Source organism: Chlorocebus sabaeus, chromosome 5 (genome assembly GCF_047675955.1).
Source record: "Chlorocebus sabaeus isolate Y175 chromosome 5, mChlSab1.0.hap1, whole genome shotgun sequence".
Lineage (NCBI taxonomy): Eukaryota > Metazoa > Chordata > Mammalia > Primates > Cercopithecidae > Chlorocebus > Chlorocebus sabaeus.
Genome location: NC_132908.1, coordinates 55,693,490 through 55,716,526, shown reverse-complemented (window position 1 = coordinate 55,716,526; position 23,037 = coordinate 55,693,490). Strand labels below are relative to the sequence as shown.

The window sequence follows — 23,037 nt, the reverse complement described above, 5'->3', positions numbered from 1 at the left end:
TTTCACTTCCCATATCTGTCGTGGTCCCAGTTCTCCCCATTCCCACCGCACTATCTCCCCTGGACTCTAAGATCAGCTTCCTGGTTAGTTTCCCAGTCCTTCCTCCACATCACAGCCAGTGTGACCTTAAAAAAAATGCAAATATAAGCCTGTCCGCTGCTCAACCCAACCCTTCAAAGGCTTCCCAGAGCTCTTAGGATAAAGGGCTGACCACAGCAGCCCTAGATGGGCTTCTGGCTACCTCTCTGGGTTCCAACCTTCCTGGTCTTTTAGCTCCTCACAGATGCCCAAATGCTCATCTGTGAGGAGCATCTTTTAGCTCCTCACAGATGCACAGATGCTCCTTTTAGATGCCCAAAGATGCTGTATCATCTCTGGAAGGCCTAGCTCTTTGCTAGAATGTAACCCTTCCCTCCACTCTTCCTCTGTAACTCCTACTCCATGCCCAGCCAGGCTTTTACTTTTTAAAATATATATATTATATTTTTTATTGTACTTTAAGTTCTGGGATACAAGTGCAAAATGTGTAGGTTTGTTACACAGGTATATGTGTGCCATGGTGGTTTGCTGCACCTATCAACCCATCATCTCAGTTTTAAGCCTTGCTTATATTAGCTATTTGTCCTAATGCTCTCCTCCTTGCCCCTCACCCTCTGACTGGCCCCTGTGTGTCATGTTCCCCTCCCTGTGCCCATGTGTTCTCATTGTTCAACTCCTGCTTATGAGTGAGAACATATGGTGTTCAGTTTTCTGTTCCTGTGTTAGTTTGCTGAGGATGATGGCTTCCAGCTTCACCCATGTCCCTGAAAAGGACATGGTCTCATTTCCTTTTTATGGCTGCAGGTTTCTGAATTTCTCAGTGGGCTTTTTGCAGTGTGCCTCCCTGGACATCCTCCCAGGGTAGAGCTACCAATGTCCTACTAAAGCTTGAGCGCCCAGGGAATCAGAGGGATTGGGGCAAGGCAGTGGTAATGGGCTGGATTTAGAGTTAGGCTGTCAATGGGTAGCTCTGGATAACAGAGAGAATCCTAAGGTAGTTAAAACTACTGTAAATTGAAGTTACTAACCTGAAAAATGAGACTGAAAAACAGGAACATGAAATAATAAGGCCTTGTATTTCTTACATTCTTTTTTATGTATTTCTTTATTTTTTGAGACAAGGTATCAGTCTGTTGCCGAGACTGGAGTGTACTGGTACAATCATGGCTCACTGCAGCCTTGACCTTCTGGCCTCAGGGGATCCTCCCACCTCAGCCTCCTAAGTAGCTGCAACTACAGGTATGCAGCACCATGCCTGGCGAATTTTTCTTTTTCTTTTTTGTAGAATCAGGGTCTTGCTGCGTTTCCCAGGCTGATCTTTAACTCCTGGGCTCAAGTAGTCCTCCCACCTTGGCCTCCCAAAGTGCTGGGATTATAGGCGTAAGCCACCATGCCCAAAGGCCTTGTATTTCCATTCACCTTTCTTCCAAGCACTTTGAAACATACTATAATATAGTTTGCACAGATCTCAAAGCCTCAAAATTCTTTGTCTTCTAAGTATTTTTTGTTCCCCTCCCTAACCTAATTAAACAAGACTTTTGTTTTCAGCATTTACATTTCCCTCTCTGGGCTATTTTGGGAAACAATGAAAAGTTTCCTAAAACCATAGTCTCCTCTCTCTCTTTTTTTTTTTTTTTTTGAGACCGAGTCTCGCTCTGTCGCCCAGGCTGGAGTGCAGTGGCCGGATCTCAGCTCACTGCAAGCTCCGCCTCCCGGGTTTACGCCATTCTCCTGCCTCAGCCTCCCGAGTAGCTGGGACTACAGGCGCCCGCCACCTCGCCCGGCTAGTTTTTTGTATTTTTTAGTAGAGACGGGGTTTCACCGTGTTAGCCAGGATGGTCTCGATCTCCTGACCTCGTGATCCACCCGCCTCGGCCTCCCAAAGTGCTGGGATTACAGGCTTGAGCCACCGCGCCCGGCCCATAGTCTCCTCTCTAGCCAGGCTGGAGTGCAGTGGCGTCATCTCGGCTCACTGCAATTCTGCCTTCTGGGTTCAAGCAATTCCCCCCTGCCTCAGCCTCCAGAGTAGCTGGGACCACAGGCATGCGCCACCATGTCTGGCTAAGTTTTTGTATTTTAGTGGAGACGGGGTTTCACCATGTTAACCAGGATGGTCTCGTCCTCTTGACCTCGTGATCGGCCCACCCGGCCTCTCAAAGTGCTGGGATTATAGGCATGAACCACCACACCCGGCGAGAGTTTTGTAAATTCTTCCAGAGGCTGGGATGCAGTTACTTGGGGAGAAGTGAAAGACTGGAAGAAGATGAAGGAAAGAGGCCAGGAAAGTAATTAACGGCTAGCTAAAATATCTCTCTCCTTCCTTCCTTCCTTCCTTCCTTCCTTCCTTCCTTCCTTCCTTCCTTCCTTCCTTCCTTCCTTCCTTCCTTCCTTCCTTCCCTCCCTCCCTCCCTCCCTCCCTCCCTCCCTCCCTCCTTCTCTCTTCTCTTCTCTTCTCTTCTCTTCTCTTCTCTTCTCTTCTCTTCTCTTCTCTTCTCTTCTCTTCTCTTCTCTTCTCTTCTCTTCTCTTCTCTTTTCTTTTCTTTTCTTTTCTTTTCTTTTCTTTTCTTTTGATACGGAGTCTCGCTCTGTCGCCCAGGCTGGAGTGCAGTGGCCGGATCTCAGCTCACTGCAAACTCCGCCTCCCGGGTTCACGCCATTCTCCTGCCTCAGCAGATACGGAGTCTCGCTCTGTCGCCCAGGCTGGAGTGCAGTGGCCGGATCTCAGCTCACTGCAAACTCCGCCTCCCGGGTTCACGCCATTCTCCTGCCTCAGCCTCCCGAGTACCTGGGACTACAGGCGCCCGCCACTTCGCCCGGCTAGTTTTTTTTTTTTGTATTTAGTAGAGACGGGGTTTCACCGTGTTAGCCAGAATGGTCTTGATCTCCTGACCTTGTGATCCGCCCTCCTCGGCCTCCCAAAGTGCTGGGAATACAGGCGTGAGCCACTGCGCCCGGCCCTAAAATATCCTGTTTCTAAATACAGTGTGTTGCTGAGTTATTAGGTGATTCAGTTAATCCTTTGTGAAGGTGTCCAGTAAAATGGTTGGTCTGGGCCGGGAGCGGTGGCTCACGCCTGTAATCCTAGCACTTTGGAGGCTGAGGCGGGCGGATCACAAGGTCAGGAGATCGAGACCATCCTGGCTAACACGGTGAAACCCCGTCTCTACTACAAATGCAAAAAAATTAACCGGGTGTGGTGGCGGGGCGCCTGTAGCCCCAGCTACTCGGGAGGCTGAGGCAGGAGAATGGCCTGAACTCGGGAGGCGGAGCTTGCAGTGAGCCGAGACCGTGCCACTGCACTCCAACCTGGGCTACAGAGCCAGACTCCGCCTCAAAAAAAAAAAAAAAAAAAAGTTGGTCTGGGCTTGATTTCCAGTTACCTCTTTTGATAAAAATTCAAAGGTGTATCACGTGATCTACAGTACCCCTTCCAGTTTGTAAATTTCCTGTGAGTCTTTCAGCTTTTTAGTAAGGATGTAAGCCACCTAGGATTCTGACAGACGGTTGAAGGACTTTGATCTCTAGGCCATTGTGCAAATCTTGCAGGTACTTAGCTCAGGCTCCATGACCAGTCAAATCCTAGAAGTGGTGTTGTAACTCCAGGGGAGGGGTTGGCAGTGAGCACAAGGGTCTGCTGGTGCAGTCTCAGTTGAAAGCAGCAAACCATTTTCCTGGCAAAGACAGGCTGAAGTAGAAAAAGGCATTTCACCTGTATTTTACCTTATCTTTATTTTTGGAGATCTATGTTTGAGACCAGAACTAGCTGTAGAATTACAGAGTTGACTTTAGATAGCTGACCTCTATGGGTATCACCTTCTGTCTCTTAAAAAAAAAAAATTTTGGCTGGGCACAGTGGCGCATGCCTGTAATCCCAGCACTTTGGGAGGCTGAGGCGGGTGGATCATGAGGTCAGGAGATCGAGACCATCCTGGCTAACATGGTGAAACCCCGTCTCTACTAAAAATACAAAAAATTAGCCAGGTGTGGTGGCGGGCGCCTGTAGTCCCAGCTACTCAGGAGGCTGAGGCAGGAGAATGGCGTGAACCTGTGAGGCAGAGCTTGCAGTGAGCTGAGATTGCGCCACTGCACTCCAGCCTGGGTGACAGAGTGAGACTCCCTCTCAAAAAAAAAAAAAAAAAATTCTTAAAGTGGGGTGTGGTGGTTCAAACCTGCAACCCCAGCCCTTTGGGAGGCCTAGGTGTGGGGAATCACTTGAGGCCAGGAGTTGGAGACCAGACTGAGTGAGATCCCATCTCTACAAAAAAAGTTTTTAATTCATTTTAAAAAGTATTTAAAATTATACAAATAAAACATAAATACATACTCTTTGCAAAAAGTTCAAATAGTGGCCAGGTGCAGTGGCTCACGCCTGTAATCCCAGCACTTTGGGAGGCTGAGGTGGGTGGATCACCTAAGGTCAGGCGTTCGAGACCAGCCTGGCCAACATGCTGAAACCCTGTCTCTACTAAAAATACAAAAAATTAGCTGGGCATGGTGGCAGGTGCCTGTAATTCCAGCTGATTGGGAGGCTGAAGCAGGAGAATCGCTTGTACCTGGGAGGCAGAGGTTGCAGTGAGTCAAGACTATGCCATTGCACTCCAGCCTAGGCAAAAAAAGAAAAGAAAAAAAAAAAGGTACAGTCTCTATAGAATAAAAAGCACAGTTTCCTTTTACCGTTCCTCATTCCCACTTCTCTCCCTACAGACAATCATTAGTGTTAGTTGGGGTGGGGGGAGGAGTATATCTTTTCAAATGTTTTGATGCATTTAGTTATATATAAATACAGACAGTTATTTTCTTCCACACAAATGATAACATAATGATTATATATTTTTTCTTTCCTGCATCTAACTTTCTAATTTAGCAATAAATCTTAGAACCATTCCATATAAGCAAATATAGACTTACCTCATTTTTTTATTATTATTTTTTTGAGTCTTGCTCTGTTGCCTAGGCTGGAGTGCAATGGCACAATCTTGGCTCACTGCAACCTCCGCCTCCCAGGTTCAAGTGATTCTCCTGCCTCAGCTTCCTGAGTAGCTGGGATTATTTTGTATTTTTAGTAGAGATGTGGTTTCACCATGCTGGCCAGGCTGATCTCAAATTCCGGACCTCAGGCGATCCACCCGCTTTGGTCTCCCAAAGTGCTGGGATTACAAGTGTGAGCCACAATGCCCAGCCGACTTACCTCATTTAAAAAAAAAAAAAAAAAAAGGCCGGGTGCGATGGCTCATGCCTGTAATCCCAGCACTTTGGGAGGCTGAGGTGGGTGGATCACGAGGTCAGGAGATTGATACCACCCTGGCTAACAAGGTGAAACCCCGTCTCTACTAAAAATACAAAAATTAGCGCGGCGTGGTGGCAGGCGCCTGTAGCCCCAGGTACTCGGGAGGCTGAGGCAAGAGAACTGCGTGAACCTGGGAGGCGGAGCTTGCAGTGAGCCAAGATGGCGCCACTGTACTCCAGCCTGAGTGACAGAGAGAGGGACTCAGTTAAAAAAAAAAAAAAAAATTCATAATATTCCATAAAAAAGTACGATATTTATTTATTTTTGAGTCACAGTCTCACTCTGTCACCCAGGCTGGAGTGCAGTGGTGCGGTCTTGGCTTGCTGCAACTTCTGCCTCCCAGGTTCAAGTGATTCTCCTGCCTCAGCCTCCCTAGCAGCTGGGATTACAGGCACGTACCACCACACCTGGCTAATTTTTGTATTTTTAGTAGAGACGGGGTCTGGCCCAAAGTACTATACATTTTAACAATCAGTTTATTATTGTTTCCAATCTTTTGGGTCCCCATAAACAATGCTTCCATGTGTATGTATATGCACTCTACACACATTTGCAATCTTCATCTGTGGAGTAATTTCTTAGACATGGAATTATTGGGTCGGTGGGGTTGGCATTTTCACTTTCGATAAACTCAGCCAAAATGCTGCTATACATAGGGGTTTTGGCAACTTTTACTAGCAACAGGGCAGGGAAGGGCCTTATTCCTTGTCTTTGTTCTGTTTAGGGGACCTTTTACTTCCAAGAATACAATGTTGTAAGTCGATTTCTCCCTTTAGTACCCTGCAAGGCTTATTTGCACATATGCCTACCATGTGCCAGGCACAATGCTAGGTGCTGAGAACACAGCTATGAACAAGACTGAAGCGATCCTTTTTCTTACTATAGGTGGGGTCCCTGGCTCTTGCACAGTTCTGGCTCTTGCATGGTTGCTTGAAAACACGAGGGACTCAGTAAATGTATGCTGAAAGACCTGGCCTCCAACTAAGGAAAGGTACATGTCGAAAAGTATTTTTAGGCTGGATTTGGTGGCTCATGCCTGTAATCCCAGCACTTTGGGAGGCTGAGGTGGATTACCTGAGGTCAGGAGTTCAAGACCAGCCCGACCAAGATGGTGAAACCCCGTCTCTACTAAAAATACAAAAACTAGCTGGGTGTGGTGGCACGTGCCTGCAATCTCAGCTACTTGGGAGGCTAAGGCAGAGTCTCACTTGAACCGGGGAGGCGGAGGTTGCAGTGAGCTGAAATCGCACCATGCACTCCAGCCTGGGCAACAAGAGCAAAACTCCGTCTCAAAAAAAAAAAAAAAAAAAGAAAAGATGTATTTTTAGGACATTATGTTCAGTTAAATAGGCCAGTCACAAAAAAACAAATACTGCATGATTTCACTTATATGAGGTATCTAAAGTAATCAAACTCAGAAACATAAAGAAGAATGGTGATTGCCAGGGACTAGGGAGAAGGGGAAATGGAAGGTGTTAAACAACAGATACAGTTTCAGTTTTGCAAGATGAAAAAGTTCTAGAGATCTGTTGTACAACAATATGCATATAGTTAACACTACTGTATTCTACACTTAAAAATGATTAAGATGGTAAATTTCATGTGTTTCTTACCATAATTTTTTAAAGTATTTTTTTGGGCACCAGAGGTAATATGAGACAGATGGCCAGGAGACCACCTACTGAGCCTAGCCTGAGGATAGGGGTGAGCAGAGGGATAGGTTTGAATTTCTTTTTCTTTTCTTTTTTTTATTTTTTGGAGACGGGGTCTCGCTCAGTCGCCCAGGCTGAAGTGCAGTGGCACGATCTCGGCTCACTGCAACCTCCCCCTCCAGGGTTCACACCATCCTCCTGCCTCAGCCTCCCGAGTAGCTGGGACTACAGGCGCCCGCCACTACGCCCGGCTAATTTTTCTGTATTTTTAGTAGAGACGGGGTTTCACCGTGTTAGCCGGGATGGTATCGATCTCCTGACCTCGTGTTCCGCCCGTCTCGGCCTCCCAAAGTGCTGGGATTACAGGCGCGAGCCACCGCGCTTGGCCTTTTTTTTTTTTTTTTTGAGATAGAGTCTCGTTCTGTTGCTCAGGCTGGAGTGCAGTGGCGCGATCTCTACTCATTGCAACCCACGCCTCCTGGGTTCAAGCGATTCTTCTGCCTCACCTGCTAAGTAGCTGGGATTACAGGTCTGCGCCACCACGCCCGGCTATTTTTTTTTTTGCATTTTAGTAGAGATGGGGTTTCACCGTTGTTAGCCAGGATGGTCTCGATCTCCTGCCTCGTGATCCACCCGCCTCAGCCTCCCAAAGTGCTGGGATTACAAGCGTGAGCCACCGTGCCCGGCCTTAATTTCAAAAGGTAATAGAGCTAACCAGTCAACACTTTCTTCCCAATCCTTTCTCTTTGGGGTACAGGTGAGTATAAAATCTTACCAACTATCATAGATAAGAAACAAACTAAAGCAAAATATGTCTCTATGCTTTTTCTCTTGAGAGCGAAGGACACGGGTATCCTTTCTTAGAAGGCTTCTAGGACTTAAGCCAGTAAGAGAACTTGCATCTCCTACGTCTCTGGAAGGCGTCTCTGGAAGGTGTCCTTTCTTCAATAGGCAGAAGTAAAACAAAGTTCCCTTGACCAAAGCGAAGCAAGCGAGGACAAGGTGGCCACCTGGGTGACTACATCCCCCAGGATGCACTGCTCCTTCTAGGTCGCAGCCAGTGACGGACGAAGTCGCATTACTTCTGAGATGGGAACGGGGTAGGGGAGCGCGACTACACATCCCAGGATGCAAAGCGCCCCAACTCTAGTCGCAACCTGGCTTGCTTTCTGGCTGGCGTTCCCCGCCAAAGGGACACTAGGGGAGGGGAATGTTTCGGTTGGGAATCCCCGAAGTCTGCTGGATCGTGACATTTCGAAAGAGGAAGGAAAGTGGAGGAAGGCTGTTGCACTGTAACTCAAAGTAGTTCCCGCGCAGGGTGGCGAGGAGTTATGGACCCCTTCCATAATTTATTGTTCCTCAAAGGCAATGCCAAGCCCCACTGGTCGCAGCACTCGAGGGCAGGTGGGAAGTACGTGAAGCCCCAAATCGAAGTTACCAGCGTCTCCTTATTGGCCCTCGCCTCGAGCGCAGGCGCGAGGGCTCTGACTCTGGTCCCCTGGGCCTGGTGAGCGGCAATTGGCCAAAGTCCGCGAAGTAAGAGTCCGGATTGGTAGTTGCTAGCAGGAGCCTGGTTTCTTCCTCGACTTCTGCAAGTGATAGAGTGTGATTGGTTTAAATCCGCGGGCACCTGTCGGTGATTGGCTAGGAGCCACAGGCGGGGCGCGGCCATTGGCTGGCACTGGGGCCATCCCTCCTCGGGCGGGCAGCGAATGATGAAATGGGAACGGGGAGGGGAAAGGCCGCGACGTGAGCGCGCGACCTCCGGCGCCATTTTGTAGAGAAACAAGCGGAGTTAACCGAAGAGGGGGTCGAGGAGAGCCGGAGTCGGGGACCCAGGAGTTTCCTGTGTCCAGCGCTGCCGGAGCCGCCTGAGGTGAGGCGGGCTGGCGTCAGGGGCTACGGTAGCGTGGCGGTGACAGCTTGGGAACGCGAGTGCCGGTGGGAAGAGGAATAGGGGTGGACCTGGGGCCACTGGAAGCGTTTCCCGGAGCTTCAGGGAGTGAGAGGCAGCCGGGACGGGGAATTGGGACGAGGCGGGAGAGGGCGGACTCTTCTCCGCACGGCTCTCGGAGCTTCGCGCTCTGAAAATTAGAGGCCAGCCAGAAGGCTCCAGGGAGCGGAGGGCAGAGCTCGGGGGAGACCCGGGGTGGTCTCTGTCCCGGGCCTGGAGGCTCAGGGGGCGGCAGTGGCGGCAGTTTGTGTCGCTGGGCCTGGCTTCGCGCGGGTTGCACCCTCCTGAGACCTGCACGAGCTCCTCAACTACTCTGTCTCTGCTCCCGGATGGTTGCAGTGGGCATCGGCTCCCGAGGCCTAGCGCTTCGGGCGAGGGGCACCGTGTTTGGAGTTTTTGCACGTTTCCAGTTCTTCTCCGTGTACTCGGAGCTGCCACTCTCCCCCTCTGACGCCCCCAGCACGTTGTCAAAGCCCCCCAGGTTTCGGGTGTCCCTGGATGGGAAGGGCGGGCGGGAGCGAGCACTTCCTTATTACTTGCTACAGGTTTTGTTCCACTCGCGCGCCTGGGCGCTCACACTTTCTTTGAAGTCGGCCCCCACCTACTCGGTCCGGTGTCTGCAGTAGTGGCGGCCCTGCTCACCCAGGACAAGTGTCCCGCTAGTGAGCTGAACACTTGTAGGCCTCAAGGCTGATGAGATCCACTGCAGATCTTGTAGAGGTACTTAAGGCCACACACAAATAATACTTTTTCAGTACCACCTCCTCTGCAGAATTTACCCAAGAGGACTCACCGATACTAACTCCACGAGGAGTAAGCTTTGTAGATTAAAAAAGAATGCTTGACATCTGTGTGTTTGAAAATGTTGTATTTAAAATAAACTTTATGACAAACTTTTCCCATGAAGTTACTTCAATCAAATGTCCCATTTCTTAGGACTCTAATCAATTAAGGTCTGTTTTCTTCCTGAAAACTGAGCAACAATGCTTAACCTACCCTGCCGATTTCTCTACAATTCGATCGCCTGTGACTACTTGGGTTTTTTTTTAAGTCAATAATTGAGTGAATATAATTATACTGTTTGAAAAATGCCGAAAGTTTTCCTTATGACAGCCTCCTTGATAGGAATAGGGAATATATGTATTAAAACAAAGAGGGAGGGCAGGTAAAATATTAGGAAGAAGATGAAACAGATTAAGAACAATTTTTTTGTATGGGTACGTGGGTTTAATACTTAAGTGGTCCGTGGTCCAGGTTGGCATTCCTACCCTTTTAGAGATTGGCAGCAGAGTATTTTAGCTATTAAGAAGACATGTGGTAACAGTTTAAATAATTACGTCTTAGGACACTGCAAGTTGTTACCTTGTCTAAGGAGAACGTGCATTGATAATACATGGTTTTAGGTGACTGGCTGTGTTTTCAGTGAAATGGTAGCATGTTGATAAAACTAGTTTGGGGAGTTGATCCCTTTTCAACAAGTGTGAGTCCCCCAAGTCATAGTGGAAACAAGTCTAGAATCTACTGGGCGCCATGGTTCACGCCTGTAGTCCCAGTACTTATGGAGGCCGAGGTGGGTGAATCACCAGAGGTCAGGAGTTCAAGACCAGCCTGGCCAACATGGTGAAACCTCGTTTCTACTAGAAATACAAAAATTAGTCAGGTGTGGTGGCAGGTGCCTGTAATCCCAGCTACTTGGGAGGCTGAGGCGGGAGAATCGCTTGAACCCGGGAGGTGAAGTTTGCAGTGAGCCGAGATAGAGCCACTGCACTCCAGCCTGGGGGACAGGGAGACTTTGTCTCAAAAAAAAAAAAAAAATGTCTAGAATCAAGGCACAAAGACATGTCTATTTGTAACTGAAAATATTTCCTTTTCTTACCTAAGATTGTAATCTTAGAAGTTTTAAGGTACAGTTTTGTGGCATTATGGTGGAAAATAATTGAAATACATTCTTTTTGGTTCCCAGCTTACCACCCTGGGTTCATTTTCTTTTTTTCTGGTTTCTGAATTTCTCCTGGGGGTTTAGATCCTAGTCTCTTTAATATAAATGTTGTCAAGCTAAGTAATAAGACATCCTTCTTTTTTTTTTTTTTTTTGAGACAGAGTCTCGCTGTGTCACCCAGGCTGGAGTGCAGTGGCCGGATCTCAGCTCACTGCAAGCTCCGCCTCCCGGGTTCACGCCATTCTCCTGCCTCAGCCTCCCGAGTAGCTGGGACTACAGGCGCCGCCACCTCGCCTGGCTAGTTTTTTTGTATTTTTTAGTAGAGACGGGGTTTCACCGTGTTAGCCAGGATGGTCTCGATCTCCTGACCTCGTGATCCGCCCGTCTCGGCCTCCCAAAGTGCTGAGATTACAGGCTTGAGCCACCGCGCCCGGCCAAGACATCCTTCTTATTTGGAGTCAAGTCATTAAAAAAAACTATGAAAACAAGTGGAAATGCTTGCCATCTTTTCAAAACATGCTTTAAAGTCTGATTTCAAATTATGTTGCATTTTACTTTTTGTGAGTATGTTTTTGGATAGATTCTGATCTGGTTATGATAAACTTTTTTTTTTAAGATGGAGCCTCTCTCTGTCACCAGGCTGGAGTGCAGTGGCGCGCAATCTCGGTTCACTGCAACCTCTGCCTCCAGGGTTCAAGCAATTCTCCTGACTTGGCCCCCTGAGTAGCTGGGACTACTGGCGCCTGCCACCATGCCCAGCTGATTTTTGTATTTTAATAGAGATGGGGTTTCACCATGTTGGCCAGGATGGTCTTGAACTCTTAACCTCGTGAACCGCCCGCCTCACCCTCCCAAAGTGCTGGGATTACAGATACGAGCCACCGTGCCCAACCAAGAAGCTTTCTTTTTCACCAGTTTAAATTTATGAACTTAATTATTTCTTTCTGTGAAGTAACAGGTCTTCGGTACCCAATGCCAGAGAGTGGAATTTGTCCACAATAATTCTGATTGAATGCTGTCATATTTTGAGACTAATTTTTTTGGCCCAGGCAAGTGGCTCAAGCCCGTATCCTAGCTTTTTGGGAGGATGAGGGAGGAGGATGCTTGAGACTAGGAGTTAGAGACCAGCCTGGGCAATATAGTGAGACCCTGTCTTTACAAAAAAGAAAATTAAATTTTAAAAAATTAAGTTTTTGCAGAATATTTATTATGAACATTTTGTCCCAGATTAACAAAAAGAGTAGTCTACCGTTTTGAAATGCTGTATTTTATGAACTTGGTATATCTTTTTTTTTTTGAGACGCAGTCTCGCTCTGTTGTCCAGGCTAGAGTGCAATGTGGGATCTTTGTTCATTGCAACCCTCACCTCCCAGGTTCAAGCGATTCTCCTGTTTTGGCCTCCTGGGTAGCTGGATTACAGGCGCCCATCACCACGGCCAGCTAGTTTTTGTATTTTTAGTAGAGAAGAGGTTTCAACGTGTTGGCCGGGCTGATCTCGAACTCCTGACCTCAGGGGATCCACCTGTCTTGGTCCCCCAAAGTGCTGGGATTACAGGCATGAGCCATAGCGCCCAGCATGAACTTGGTATATACTTTTATTAAAAAAAAAGACTTTCAAGCCGTATATATTAACTGAGGCATTTCTTTAATGACCCTCTGACCAAACTAAACTTCCTGCTGTGAAGTTTCAAAATGGCATCCCATTGAGTGACTCTCTATATAGAAGAATCTAGCAATTCCTTTTCTGTTTGCTCACAATTTTAAAGATGAATCTTTGAAAGTTAAAAGGGGCTCAAAACCTTCTGTCCCCCAGTGTATACAATAGTTTTTTTTTTTTCCTGAGACAGGGTTTCACTTCAATGCCTAGGCTGGAGTGCAGCGGCACAATCACTGCCCACTGCAGCCTTGATATTCTGGTCTCAGGTGATTCTCCCACCTCAGCCCCTGAGTAGCTGGGACTACAGTTGCATGCTACCACACGTGTCAAAATTTTTTTTCTTTTTTTTTTTGAGATAGTGTTTTGCTCTTCTCCCCCAGGCTGGAGTGCAGTGGTGCGGTCTTGGCTTGCTGCAACTTCTGCCTCCCGGGTTCAAGTGATTCTCCTGCCTCAGCTTCCCAAGTAGCTGGGATTACAGGTGCGCGCCATCATGCCTGGCTAATTATATATATATGTTTTTTTAAAACAAGGTTTTGCTCTTGTTGCCCAGGCTGAAGTGCAGTGGTGTGATTTCTGCTCAATGCAACCTCTGGCTCCTGGATTCAAGCAATTCTCCTGCCTCAGCCTCCCGAGTAGCTGGGATTACAGGCGCACACCACCGTGCCCGGCTAATTTTGTATTTAGTAGAGACAGGGTTTCACCACGTTAGTCAGGGTGGTCTCGAACTCCTGACCTCAGGTGATCCACCTGCCTCAGCCTCCCAAAGTGCTGGGATTACAGGCGTGAGCCACTGCACTGGCCTGTAGTTTTAGTAGAGATGGGGTTTTACCATGTTGGCTGGTCTGGTCTTGAACTCCTGACCTCAAGTGATCTACCTGCCCCAGCTTCCCAAAGTTCTGGGATTACAGGTGTGAGCCACTGCGCCTGGCCTAATTTTTGTATTTTTTTGTTAGAGATGAGGTTTCACCGTGTTTTCCAGGCGTGTCTGGAACTCCTGGCCTCAAGCGATATGTCCACCAAGACCTCCCAGAGTGCTGTGATTACAGATGTGAGCCACCATGCTGGCCTATGATACTTTTTTTAAGTGTACTTTTCACTCAAATTTGCAAGAATGTAGCAAACCAAATAAAGCATTGTTCACTGGAAAGCATAGTTTAAGAAGGCAGTAATTAGAGGTGTAGACTTAATATGAAGCCCTTTGTTGAGTTTTTTGTTTGTTTGTTAATATGGAGTCTCGCTCTGTTGCCCAGGCTGGACTGCAGTGGTGTGATCTTGGCTCACTGCAACCTCTGCCTCCCGGGTTCAAGTGATTCTCCTCCCTCAGCCTCCTGAGTAGCTGGGATTATAGGCGTGTGCCATCACGGCCAGGTAATTTTTTTTTTTTTGAGACGGAGTCTTGCTCTGTCGCCCAGGCTGGTGTGCAGTGGCTGGATCTCAGCTCACTGCAAGCTCCCCCTCCCGACTTTGCGCCATTCTCCTGCCTCAGCCTCCTGAGTAGCTGGGACTGCAGGTGCCCGCCACCTCGCCCGTCTAGTTTTTTGCATTTTTTAGTAGAGACAGGGTTTCACCGTGTTACCCAGGATGGTCTCGATCTCCTGACCTTGTGATCCGCCTGTCTCGGCCTCCCAAAGTGCTGGGATTACAGGCTTGAGCCACCGTGCCTGGCCATGGCCCGGTAATTTTTGTATTTTGGGTAGAGATGTGGTTCACCATGTTGGTCAGGCTGGTCTCAAACTCCTGACATTGTGATCCACTCACCTCGGCCTCCCAAAGTGCTGGGATTACAGGCGTTAGCCACCATACCTGGCAGTGATTTAAAGGAATGTAGTGCATATATTTAAGAAATGCATTTATGTCTTTAATTCTGGAAAACACAGCATTAACCTCCAGGATACCTGTTGCTTAATTGTGTTACAGTTGTTACAGGGAAATTCCTAAAATGTTGAATACGATATTCAACCGTGTAGGATAATTTTTTGTTGATTCTGAGAATATAGATATAAACTTTTTCTTCCAGTATATTCTCACAACACCAGATGCGTGGGGTTTTCCCCTGCACATCAAACAAGCTATTCAACAATGGACACCACATGGGTATCCTCTAATTCAGTATGATTCTGACATAGTGTGCCTGAAGATAGCATCAGATCCCACAGGTTGAAGGCTCAAGTCCCATAGACAGCCCCCCACTTCCAGTGCTAATCTCAAGCCCCAGGTTGTTTTACCTGTATTTCTGACCAACTGACTATAAATTGAGTTCCTAAGTACTCCTTCTTTTGTTCAATTAACTTGCTAGAGTGGCTTATATAATTTAGAACTCTGGGAAATACTTAGGTTTTTTTTTTTTTTTTTTTGAGCCGGAGTCTTGGCTCTGTCACCCAGGCTGGAGTGCAGTGGCACGATCTAGGCTCACTGCAACCTCTGCCACTCTGGTTCAAGCGATTCTCCTGCCTCAGCCTCCCAAGTAGCTGGGATTATGGGCATGCGCCACCATACCTGGCTGGTTTTTTATATTTTTAATAGAGACGGGATTTCATCATGTTTGCCAGACTGGTCTCGAATTCTTGACCTCAAGTGATTGACCCACCTCAGCCTCCCAAAGTGCTAGGATTACAGACGTGAGCCAGCACTGTACCTGGCCAACACGTAGGTTTGGGTTTATTATAAAGGATATGGATGAGGAGGTGCATAGGAGAAGTAAGAGCTGTGGAGCTTCCATGCCCTCCACTGGCTACGCTATGCCTCAACTATCTGGAAGCTCTCTGAACCCAGTCATTTATGGACTTTTATGGAGGCTTCATTACATAGGCACAATTGATTAAATCATTGGCCTTTGGTGGTCACCTTAACCTTTAGCACGTTTCCCCTCCCTGGAGTTTGGAGGAGGTGGGGCTAAAAGTCCTAACCCTCTAATCTTGCCTTGGTCTTTCAGGTGACCAGCACCCATGCAAAAACTACCTAGAAATTGCCAAGCTATCAGTCAACTCAGCATACAAAAAGAAACTTACCATTCTAAGGATCTTAGAAGTTGTATGCCAGGAAATGGGATGAAGACCAAATGTATATCTCACAATATTACAGTAATGTTGAACTAATTATTTGAAATATAAAAGTGGGATTAAAGTATTTTTTCTTTTCTTTTTTTGGAGGCAGAGTCTCGCTCTATTCCCCAGGCTGGAGTGCAGTGGCGCGGTCTCGGCTCACTGCAACCTCCTCCTCCCAGGTTCAAGCGATTCTTTTGCCTCAGCCTTCTGAGTAGGTGAGATTATAGGTGCCCACCACTACACCCAGCTAATTTTTATATTTTTGGTAGAGACATGGTTTCGCCATATTGGTCAGCCTGGTCCCGAACTCCTGACCTTAGATGATCCGCCTGCCTTGGCCTCCCAAAGTGCTGGGATTACAGGCGTGAGCCACCGCGCCCAGCCTCTAATATTCTTAAGCTTTATATTCAGAACTCGGCAGTTTCCCAGTCAGATAATTAAACATTTGCTCCCTTAGATTTATAGCTTCTAAGTTTTGGGGTTTTTTTCTTAATCGGATTATTTTATTTTATAGAGCAGTTTTGGGATCACAGTAAAATTGATCAGAAAGTACGGAGGTTTCCCATATTATCTCCTGCCCCAATACATGCTTTGCCTTCCCTGTTATCAACACCCCCCCACTAGAGTGGTATATTTCTTATAATTGATGAACCTACACTGATACATCATTATCATCCAAAGTCTCCAGTTTACATTGGAATTCACTCTTGGTGTTGTATAGGCTGGATTTGGACAAAATATAGGGCCTGGTTTTGCTAACAAGAATAGTTGCCAGGCATGGTGGCTCACACCTGTAATCCTAACATTTTGGGAGGCCGAGGCGGGCAGATCACCTGAAGTCAGTAGTTTGAGACCAGCCTGACCAACATGGAGAAATCCCGTCTCTACTAAAAATACAAACTTAGCTGGGCATGGTGGCGCATGCCTGTAATCCCAGCTACTCAGGAGGCTGAGACAGGAGAATCGCTTGACCCTGGGAGGTAGAGGTTGTGATGAGCCGAGATCGAGCCATTGCACTCCAGCCTAGGCAACAACAGCAAAACTCTGTCTCAAAAAAAAAAAAAAAAAAAAAAAAAAAAAAAAAAAAAAAAAAAAAAAACAGGCTGGGCGCAGTGGCTCACGCCTGTAATCCCAGCACTTTGGGAGGCCAAGACGGGTGGATCACCTGAGGTCAGGAGTTCGAGATGAGCCTGACCAACATGGTGAAACCCCATCTCTACTAAATACAAAAAATTAGCTGGGCATGGTGGTGCATGCCTGTTGTCCCAGCTACTTGGGAGGCTGAGGCAGGAGAATCGCTTGAACTCGGGAGATGGAGGTTGCAGTGAGCTGAGATTGCGCCATTGCACTCCAGCCAGGGCAACAAGAGCGAAACTCTGTCTTAAAAAAAAAAAAACAAAAACAAAGAATAGTTAGCTGGGCCAGCGCAGTGGCTCACACCTGCAATACTAACACTTTTGGGAGGCAGAGGTGTACAAATCACTTAAGCCCAGGAGTTTCACACCACCCTGGACAAACCACCCTAGAGATGGGAAACCCCGTCTCTTCTAAAAAGACAAAACCTGAGGTGGGAGGATCACCTGAGCCTGGGGAGGTCGAGGCTGCAGTGGGCCGTGATCATTGCACTCCAGCCTGGGTGACAGACTCTGTCTCAAAAAAAAAAAAAAAAAAAAAAAGTTACCCTTTTGTCTAGTTTCAGGCTCTTTTGTCTTTTTTGAAATAATTTTCTAACTAATCTCCGTTGTAGTTTCTTTATCATTGGTTTTTGGGTTTATTTCAAAAATAATATGTGGATAGTCTGATTGTAAAAGATTCTAGGAATGCAGTTAATTTTTTATATTTCTGCCAAGATTCCACCTAAATCATTGCTTTGAAAATATCCTTTCTTTGTTCAGAAGTCATTCTAATACCTTCATCTGAAGTTATGAGTGTTGATTCCTCCTTCCCTATGGTACTACTGTGTTGTGTTATAGCGAAAAGACTGTTAAGCAGTGGTCCCCAAATATATCTTTGTCCTTTTTCTTTCTTTAAATGAGAAGAAGTCTTTGCTGTGTCACCCAGGCTGGAATGTAGTGTTGCGATCTTGGTTCACTGCCATACAACCACCTCCTTCCGGGTTCAAGTGATTCTTCTGCCTTATCCCCCGCCGAGTAGCTGGGATAACAGGCGCCTGCCACGCCACACCTGGCTAATTTTTGGTTTCATCATGTTGGCCAGGCTGGTCCTGAACCCCTGACCTCAGGTCGTCTGCCTACCTTGGCCTCCCAAAGTGTTGGGATTACAGGTGTGAGCCACCGCACCCAGCCTCTTTGTCTTTTTACATCTGGAATGTCATCTCTACCAAAACTTTATCATTCTAGTCCAAACTCAGATGTACTGTCTATAGGTCCCTAATTTCCGTAAGCAAAATTGATTTTTTGCCATCCTTGTCCAGTTTCACTTATGTGCACCCTACACTACCTTTTTAAGTTTTCTGTCTCATAGTGAGTAAGGAGTCTCCCTTTCCCCAGTGCATACATACAGTTGAACTGTAATTGAATAGTGCTCCATTTATTACAGTTGGGTAAATTGATAGAATATAGCATTCTTGGAAATCGATACTCTTTGGTTTTTCTTTTTTTCGTACTGCTTGAATGAGCAAGTAACATTTGAGAGGAAAAGATAGATCTATCATTGGTGGTTCATTATGTAGATCAGGATTTTAGTTTCATTTGTGCATTGGATTTTAGAATATCATGACTAACTCTAGTAGTCTACAGAGTTAACTATTTACATCTTGGCAATTCCTTGAATTGATTAGGGAGATCTTTCTTTACCCCCAACCTTTTATTTGGATAGAGTTTTCTTAGTTGTGACCAAAGCAAATAAGGTTTTTTCCCCAGCAATTTTTTGGAGGACTGGAAACAAGATTTGAATTTTTCATTGCCTCACTATGAAAATGCAAAACTCGGCCGGGCGCGGTGGCTCAAGCCTGTAATCCCAGCACTTTGGGAGGCCGAGACGGGTGGATCACGAGGTCAGGAGATCGAGACTATCCTGGCTAACACGGTGAAACCCCGTCTCTACTAAGAAATACAAAAAACTAGCCGGGCGAGGTGGCGGGCGCCTGTAGTCCCAGCTACTTGGGAGACTGAGGCTGGAGAATGGCGTGAACCCAGGAGGCGGAGCTTGCAGTGAGCTGAGATCCGGCCACTGCACTCCAGCCTGGGCTACAGAGCAAGACTCCGTCTCAAAAAAAAAAAATAAAAAAAAAAAAGAAAATGCAAAACTCGGCTAGGCGCGGTGGCTCACGCCTCTAATCCCAGTACTTTGGGAGGCCGAGGCAGGCGGATCACTAGGTCAGGAGTTCAAGACCAACCTGGCCAAGATGTTGAAACCCTGTCTCCACTAGAAATATAAAAATTAGCCGGGAGTGGTGGCAGGTGCCTATAATCCCAGTTACTTGGGAGGCTGAGGCAGAGAATTGCTTGAACACAGGAGGCGAGGCTGCAGTGAGCTGACATCATGCCACTGCACTCCAGCCTGGCAGCAGAGCGAGACTCTGAAAAAAAGCAAAAAAAAAAAAAGAGTCCTTGCAATTTCTTATTTTTTATTTTTTTGGTAGAGTCAGTGTCTTGCTCTGTCATCCAGGCTGGAGGACAGTGGCCTGATCATAGCTCACTGCAAGCTCGGACACTTGGGCTCGAACAGTCCTCCCCCTTTAGCCTCTTTAGTAGCTAGGGCTACAGGCATTTGCCACTGCACCCTGCTGATTAAAAAAAAAAAAAAAAAGTAGAGATGGGGTTATTCTATGTTGCCTAGGCTGGTCTTGAACTCCTGGCCCCAAGCCGTCCTCCCTTCTTGGCCTCCCAAAGTGCTGGGATTAGAGATGTGAGCTACTGTGTCTGGCCTGCTGTTTCTTGAGTACATTAGCTTCTCTTTTCCTTCCATGTTCATGGCTTTCCTGTGACCTTATCTTTCCTTTCTTGGTATTTCTCATCATCAAGAGTAACTTCTAAAAATGTTCATTTGACCATTTTGAGTGTTATTAGGCAAAACAGGCCTAAAACATATCCAGGATAACGGCGGCTTAACAGAGTAAAAATGTATTTCTTCCTCAAATAATTTTCATTGAGGAAGTTTGTGCAAATTTCATTGAGGATATTTCATTGAAGATCCTGTGCAGTAACTCAAGAACTCTGCCTTCATCTGTCATATTGTGACATCCTCCTCCCCTAGGTCTTGGGACTTATTCATCGAGCAGATAGTGAAAAATGAGAGAATCATGAGTGAGGTTTTATGAGCTAGATCTGAAAGTGCCACATACCGTATTTGGTGTATACTTTGTGGGTGAGGAACTAAGTCTTGCAGCCAAACCAATGCAAGAGAAGCTGAGAAATATATTCTAATTCTTTAGCCAGGAAGAGGAAACAGTTTGGTGAGCATCTAGTCCATCTTTGCATCACCCTGTTCACTAAAACAGACCCAAACCAATCGAAATAGCTTCCCAGATCATTTTCGTGATAAGATTCAAAATTCTTAAATGAATTCTCCATGTGCTAGACAGGAAATCCACAATTTGGGTCCCATTTACCACCAGAAGATATTTCATCTCTGCCACTAGCTGGGCGAGAGTGTTGGGGGCAGTCCCCAAGTCCACCTGCAGGTTTGGTAATTCACTAGGAGGACAGACAGCCCAGGGCCATGATTTTTTTTTTTTAAATAGCAAAGGATACAGGCCCGCTGCTGTGGCTGACCAGCACTTTAGGAGACCGTGGCAGGCAGATCATTTGAGGCCAGGCGTTCAAGGCCAGCCTGGCCAGCATGGTGAAACCCTGTCTCTAGTAAAAATACAAAAAATTAGTCAGACGTAGTGACTTACGCCTGTGGTCCCAGCTACTCTGGAAGCTGAGGCAGGAGATCACTTGAGCCTGGCAGGTAGAGGCCACAGTGAGCCCAGCCCAGGCCACTGGGAACTCTTCTGAAAGTTATCAGAGACCAGTCAAGGGCCAACTATGCAAGCCTTTCTAAGGACAGCAGGCTCAGGCCATCTGTGTTACCTCTTTTCTACAGTGAGTGAGGTGAATGGCTTCCATAGCTTGGGATTTTGCATAGTCTTGGAATATGCAAAGCTTCTGGTGTAATATTTTTTGGTTTTGAGAGTTAATTTTCTACTTTGAGAAAAAAAAATTCAATTCCTTTCTCAACTATTTTATGTAACTTTTCAAAAGTTATTCTTATTAAATACTTTGTGTATATAAGAACATAATCTAAATAGACCACTGTTATGTGACTGTTTTTTTCCCCCTCAATAGATAATTTCTATTATTTATGGGTCTCTCTTTTTTTTTTTTTTTTTTTTTGAGACAGAGTCTCGCTTTTTCGCCCAGGCTGGAGTGCAGTGCTGCAATCTGGGCTCACTACAAGCTCCGCCTCCTGGGTTCAGGCCATTGTTCTGCCTCAGCCTCCTGAGTAGCTGGGACTACAGGCGCACCAGGCCCGGCTAATTTTTTTTGTATTTTTTTTTTTGTATTTTTATTTTTTGTATTTTTATTTTTTGTAGTTTTTGTATTTTTAGTAGAGATGAGGTTTCACCGCGTTAGATGGTCTCGATCGCCTGACCTCGTGATCCACCCACCTCGGCCTCCCGAAGTGCTGGGATTACAGGTGTGAGCCACCGCGCCCAGCTGGGTCCCTTTTTAGTTTTTACATAGTATGCCATTTTATGATTTACTTAATCAGCGCCCTTTTGATGGATATTTAGGCTTTCAGTTGATAGTTTTTAAAGAGTTGGTCATTGCCTGGAGAAAAAGTAATGAATTAAAAGGTGACTCCTAAGTATTCAGTGCAGAAGTATAATACAGGTGGTTTAGGGGCCTAAAGCTCTTCTGTGAGGGTGGAGATGCTTAGTGATAGCAGGAATTGGCATTAAAACAATTATTTAGACTTGTACAAATTGATTTTGAAACTATAATACGAAGATTTTTGCTTGTTTTTTTTTTTTTTTTTTTTTTAAACTTAGCTCTAGGCCAGACGTGGTGGCTCAAGCCTGCAGTCCCAGCACTTTGGGAGCCTGAGGTGGGCAGATCATGAGGTTAGGAGTTCAAGACCAGCGTGGCCAACATGGTGAAACCCCATCTCTACTGAAAATAAAAAAAATTAGCTGGGCGTGTTGGTGCGCGCCTGTAATCCCAGTTACTTAGGAGGCTGAGGCAGGAGAATCGCTTGAACCTGGGAGGGGGAGGTTGCAGTGAGCCAAGATCATGCCACTGCACTCCAGCCTGGGCGACACAGCAAGTCTCAAAAACAAAAACAAACAAACAAAAAACTTAACCTCTACTGCTCAATATCTTCAAAATTATACTACTTATTATCTCTGAAAGTTAAACTATTCTTTATCTGTAAAGTTTGGGTAATAATATCACCCTTGAGTTGTGAGAATTAAATAAACATGTAAAGTGCTTAGACCAATTCTACTTAGTATTTATTATACTTGCATAAGTTATCCTATTATGTACACAATAGTTATAACTAAGATTTTAATAAGTGAACCAACCTTTTGGAACTGCCTCATAAATCTAGAATCTTTGCCTCTTGGAGAAGTAGTTAATATCAGTAAGTGTATAATCAGCCTTCCATAGAAGTTTTGCTCTTGTTGCCTGGTCTGGAGTGCAGTGGCACGATCTCAGCTCACTGCAACCTCCACCTCCTGGGTTCAAGCTATTCTCCTGCCTTAGCCTCCTGAGTAGCTGGGATTACAGGTGTGTACCACCACGCCTGGCCAATTTTTGTACTTTTAGTGGAGATGGGGTTTCGCCGTATTGGCCAGGCTGGTCTTGAACTCGTGACCTCAGGTGATCCATCCTCCTTGGCCTCCCAAGGTGCTGGGATTACAGGCGTGAGCTACCACACCTGTCCGATGTAGAACATTTTCATAATTGCAGAAGGAGAGTGAAAAAAAGACAAGGCTTAGATTGACTTATTTTAGGTCAGAATGCTTCTTTGGAAGTAAAGAATTTTCAAGGTCAAACTTGGTTATCAGTTGGTGTGAGTATTCTGTATTTCTTATTAGTATTGGAAGTTGGTAGCCTTGGGTCTTGCCTACTTGTCTTTTTAAAGTGCCTGATATTTAAATGTAGAGCAAGGTAGGTAGTAGAACATTGCTGGCATCAGTGCTGTGGGAAACCAAACTGCCTTTAGATCGATGTCTTTGCAGTGTGGCATGGTGGCACGTTCTTGTAGGTCCGGCTACTTGGGAGGCTCAGGTGGGAGGATCACTTGAGTCTAGAAGTTTGAGGTTGGCAGTGAGGTGTGGTCACACCACTAGACTCCAGCCTGGATAACAGAGCAAGACCACCTCTGTTAAAGGAAAAAACAAATAGATGTCTTTGGTTCAGTTAGAGGGAGTTAAGGGGAGAAAAAGGAGGTGTGAGGGGCATTCCTTGTCCTCAAAGAAGAGGTTGCATCAAACTACAGTATCCTTTTC

At 46.3% G+C, this 23,037-nt stretch overlaps 1 protein-coding gene across 7 annotated transcripts in view; it reads left to right on the top strand.

Annotated features, from left to right (window-relative positions):
• The first annotated feature begins 8,730 nt into the window (after positions 1-8,730).
• Positions 8,731-23,037, top strand: part of CNOT1 (CCR4-NOT transcription complex subunit 1) — a 108,157-nt gene continuing 93,850 nt past the window's right edge. For 6 of the 7 annotated variants that reach the window (XM_007993536.3, XM_038008393.2, XM_007993537.3 and 3 more), the window contains exon 1: positions 8,731-8,854. The gene's annotated coding sequence lies outside the window, so the exon portion shown is untranslated. The remainder of the gene's footprint in view (positions 8,855-23,037) is intronic. The other variant, XM_038008391.2, reaches the window with a different exon arrangement.